The sequence below is a fragment of the Aplysia californica genome, unplaced genomic scaffold (assembly GCF_000002075.1).
Source record: "Aplysia californica isolate F4 #8 unplaced genomic scaffold, AplCal3.0 scaffold00200, whole genome shotgun sequence".
NCBI lineage: Eukaryota > Metazoa > Mollusca > Gastropoda > Aplysiida > Aplysiidae > Aplysia > Aplysia californica.
The window spans coordinates 407,202-412,386 of NW_004797470.1; the positions used below are offsets into that span (position 1 = coordinate 407,202).

Genomic DNA, 5,185 nt, shown 5'->3' on the forward strand with positions numbered 1-5,185 from the left:
CACACACACACACACACACACACACACACACATACATACACACACACACACACACACACATACATATATACATACACACAAAAACATAAACAGACACCAGGGTATGCTGACCCTGAACGTCATGTGACCTACTGTGGCGACTTAGAAAATTCACGTGTTTGGTTTGGGAGGATTGGGACTCTCTACCTTAGTAGAACTTTCCTACATAGAACATGTGAGGCAGCCTGGTGGAATCAGGCTCTCGCCAAAATAATCAAAGTGAGGAAACTTGCTTTCTTCCAACAGGTTTTGGAATTTTTATCAAATTTTTGTTTTTTGGCTCAACACCTTTCACGCTCATTAAAGAACTCATTTCAGTGTGGACTTTTTCTGAAAAACATTGATTAAAGGCACAGAAAATATAAATTTGAAGTTACCACGGATACTTAAGCTAAGGAAAAAACTAATCTTTGGCGGACATTTTCTCCCTAATTTTACTTCTGAAAACAGATGACCCCCACCTCCTTCATTCGCAAATATCTTAACTTGTATTCAAGATAAATGGATATTTTTCCATCCAAATAAAGACGAGTGAACAAGCTTTATGATGATACCAATAACTCTACATGCCCAAAAATTGACGAGAGCCTGATTCCACCACGCTGCCTCACAAATGTCTTCCCTTCAATCGATAATAAGTCCAACAGAATTTTACAAAAATGTAGGCCTATGCACTGCTTGTGAGCTATTAACAGCCCGAACACACTTTATTAAAGCGATTTCTGTAGAGCAACTGGTTTGTACCTATGTGACCGTGTTCTTAATTCTTTGTAGAGACCCTTTGTAGAGACCTCAGCCACATTCCAATTTCCAAGGTAGGCCTACTGTAGTATAGTTTTATACTGACTAGAGTATAATCTACTGTAGTAGAGTTTTATACTGACTAGAGTATAATCTACTGTAGTATAGTTTTATACTGACTAGAGTATAATCTACTGTAGTAGAGTTTTATACTGACTAGAGTATAATCTACTGTGGTATAGTTTTATACTGACTAGAGTATAATCAGCTTCGAAAGAAATCAATTTTGAATCTTGCCCGGTTGACCACCGGAAGCCTACTCTTGTTGATTTGTGTACCATCAAGGGATCTTTGACGTACACAACTTGCACATAGATCTAGGCCCTCCGATATTTTTCGCCCAGCCTAATCCGAGAATGCTTTCTGTTTGATCTTACCTGCCCTAAGATGAGAAGTGTGGCTGAAAGACAATAGTGAGAAAGAGTCTGGTTCTTGTCTCAGAATATGTCCAATCCATCTCCACCTTCTTCTTTTTATTATGGTGGAAAGAGCCAGTGGGAACAGTAAAAGAGTCAGGAGTAAAGGAAAGAGGAACACAGAGGGGGTAGGGGAAGAGGGGAGGGATGGGGGAGCGGTTATAAAGTGAAGATGAAAGATAGACAGAAAACGAGACATCAGAACAGGAAAGGACTTGAATGGAGAAAATGTCAGAAGAAAATGTTACGTTGCTGTCTCTAGTATATTTCTGCACTGACTTGAGAATTTCATTTTTGATAGGAACTTCTTTGAAATTATGCCCGGGTGACGGCCGGTTGGGTACTACCAAGGGATACTTAATGTGCTTGACTTGCACGCAGGACCTCCGAGATTGTTCGCCCTTATCCGGACCTTTTCAATGAGAGGCGAGCACTGCACCTCTAGACCACGAGAGCCTCTAGAGTGATGGAAACTTATCAGCTGCGACTTTCTTGTAGATAAGGAAGTAGTGACTGACCTTTTATTGATGGAAAGGGCGTGATTTATAAATTAACCCTATCCTTACGTCGTGTTTTACTATCGTATCCATACGACGTGGGGAACTCTGTGTCACCACTTTCCAAAGAGGAAATTTTACTCGTTAATCCGATCCGTACGCTTTGCGTAGCAGTCTGTCAAAATGATTTTTTGAGAAATACAGAACGTTTCAAAGCGATCTTCGTACTAGAAGTATTCTAAAATGTGAAGAATACAACCCTGGGGGTACACAATGACCCCAGGGCGTACGGATAGGGTTAAATGACAACTTTAAACTCAAAGCAAACAGATTACCAATGAGGACTGTGCCTACGAGTATCAAACTCCACGTCGTTTCGTCTGGAGAACCTCAATAGTTATGTCCAGTTGTACAGATGTTGTACAGATGTTGTACAGATGTTGTACAGATGTTGTACAGATGTTGTACAGATGTTGTACAGATGTTGTACAGATGTTGTACAGATGTTGTACAGTTGTACAGTTGTTGTACAGATGTTGTACAGATGTTGTACAGATGTACACAGACGTCTGTGGTTTAGTGGTTAGGCGGTCCGCTGTCGCACACAGGAGACCCAAGTTCGATTCCCGAGAAGGAAGAATTTTTCTTCTCAAGTATCCTAGCATGTCTTTCTACAGGGACGTTGTTTGTACTAGGGCTGGATCCTGCTCGCCAAGTCTGAGAGTGACGATTCGCGATTCAGTCGGCTTCAAAGAATCGCGAGTACGTGATCGCTCGTGGAATTGTGGCGGAGCACTGACTGAAACGGAACAGTGTCATATCAACGCCACTAGGCGAGCGCGAGTCCCACTCTTGTTGTTCCGCCATCCTCTCCGCCCCACACCCTTTGTTGCTCTTCTCTGTCAACTGACCTCAATTAGTGAACCCCATAAATCCCCCCCCCATGATTCGCTAAAACAATGGCTCCATAAAATTCCTTATGTCTATTGGTTGGACCCCGTTCATTTTGTTTTAATATGGTGGTTGGACTATACCATCTTTTGTAAAATAAGGGGAGCCGTGCTAAGTGTTCCGTTCCGTTCTTGCGCTCGTGACTCGACTCAGCAGTAGGTTAAACAAGCCACAAGGTGGTGACAGCGACAGGGGAGGGAATCGGGAATCGTTTGGCGATACTGTTCCGCGTTCCGCTGAAGTGAATCGTGAATCGCGTTCCGCAGGCAAGAGTGGCGATTCAGTTCCGTTCTCGCGCTCGCGACCCAGCCCTAGTTTGTACCCTTCTCAGTCCCTGTTGGGGCTGGCAGGCAGGGTCGGGAAGCCGCCTCCGATCGCTCGACTCGATCGCCTGAAACTGAAACTGAAACTGAGGACAAACATGTTTGTTTTTTGAGGCCACCGAGTCTGGCGATCGGCTCGATCGGCCGATCCCATCCGTAGTGGGCACCACGTATAGATGACCTGGATTGCACTGATGAGGACGTAAAGACATCTACATTAAAAACTATTTTTAGAATTTCATCTATGGTCACAAAGGTCAAAGTTGGCCAATCCATAACGTCCAAGACAGTCATATTATAGACGCCAACCAGATGTCCAGTTTGACCAGCGTGCAAGGTACATCCAATGGCCGGGTGTCTGGTATGGTTTACTCCTTCTTTCATATCAAACATCTATCGTCTTTATCTCTCCTTCTTTTTAAAGTTTGTTACTCTCTTGTAACACCTCTAATCTTCGGCACTTACATGACCATTGTGTTGCAAGTGCCGTAAAACGCTTACTAAAACAGGTACATCCAGACATTCGGACCCCGCCAAATTCTGTAGACCCGATAAGACTACACCAAAACTTCGCTGCCACACGCGGGAGACCTGAGTTCGATTCTCGGGCGGGAAGAAAATGTTTATCCAGTGTCTCGGTCGTTCCGGGGGGATGTAAACCTAAACAGTAACATATCCCTCTCGGCCAAGGACCTTACAATAATTGACATTTCTCAGCCAGGGTTGGTTTCAACAGACAGGGTCGGATGCCTGCCTTTTAAAAGATTCAACCAAAAAAGGTACACCACGGGAAATATTCAGGGGGAAAAATATATACTTCAATGTAGGCCTATTGGAAATAGATCTGACATAGATTACTTTTAGCAGTAACGCATTTTTGAAACACGCTGTCAATCATTTCGTAGGTACCCCCCCCCCCTTTTTGGGGGGTCAAATTACATACACATTTTGGAAGTAAAGAAAACGTTTGCTTAGTTGATCTATTGATTTTTAACCTGACAGCCAAAACAATCTAGTAGATCTGGTCCGCTAACTAGTTCAACCCTTAGGTCACACTGAACTTTCGTCGAGTCAAAAACACACGTTTCGGTTTATTTCTAGCTCCGACGTTTTCCCAAAGATCGATACCTAGTGACGTAGCCCTTCACGCGATGTGCGGCGAAGCGGCGGACAAAAGCCTAAAGAGGAAGTGGAATATCTTGGTAGTAAAGAATCTTTGGTTTTCCCTTTGGCACAGAAGTTTTCGATCCCAGGATGCAACATCTGCGTGTTTTGCCACCCGCCCGCACACAGCACATCTCCGGGTTTTCGTGACGTAAGCTACTGTCACTCGAAAAAGGGGAAGAATAACGGAAATTCTTCAGCTTTGACACCGATTCAACTGATATACTGAGCAGGTAAGAATATATATTTCATTCACTGGTGTTTTGTTTTGAACTTGTACAGCCTAATACGATCGTAAGTCGTAATATCAGCTGCTCAATTAGTTAGTCCAAGTCTAGTATACTGGCATTATATAATCTAGGCCTACAAACTAAAATTAGGATTAGGAAACATTACTTGGGCAGGCTTTAATTATTGTTTTTCGAACAGCATTGGTAATATTCAGTTGTTAATTTCATGAGCTGAATGTTGGAATTACTTATTTAGTTTAGGTAAAACTGCTGATAGAGCAAGTTTTGAAATGGAGTTGTGTACATTTTTGGAACGAAAGGTCACGATGCGAAAGCTGAGACTGAATTTGTGGACCTCGACTTGCAAAGCCACACATGAGCTTTGACATTTTATCGATCGACTCATGCCTAGTAGAAGAGACAAGGTTTTAACCCCATAATGCCACATTCCCACACTTTGACAGTCTTAGTGGCCGTACATAATCTCTTTTCTCTATGACTTGACTATGACTTAGTTTGGGGCTATAGATGATTGTCGCCACTTTCTATGCCAGTTTGAAGTTTTCAGTTTTCCTACAATTGTTTTCGGATAATAGATAAAATAAAAGCTGAAAATGTTCAGTTCCGGACTTTTTGTTTGTTTTTATAAAGTGTTTTACCGCGTTCGCAACTGCATAAGGTCATATGAGCGCGCGGGACACACCTAATATTTTCAGTTGGTAGGAAATTTTGAATTTTGCCCGGGTGGCGGCCGAAGCCTACTC

The 5,185-nt window shown here is 42.8% G+C and overlaps 1 protein-coding gene and 1 long non-coding RNA gene across 2 annotated transcripts in view; both read left to right on the top strand.

The window, feature by feature from the left end:
• The window catches only part of LOC106010962 (thymidine kinase 2, mitochondrial), a gene marked incomplete in the record, with an annotated part of 39,157 nt that overhangs the window by 1,915 nt on the left and 32,057 nt on the right, over positions 1-5,185 (top strand).
• The window catches only part of LOC101855493, a 5,281-nt gene continuing 4,040 nt past the window's right edge, over positions 3,945-5,185 (top strand). The window contains exon 1 of the long non-coding RNA XR_220493.3: positions 3,945-4,424. This is a non-coding gene — a long non-coding RNA (uncharacterized LOC101855493). The remainder of the gene's footprint in view (positions 4,425-5,185) is intronic.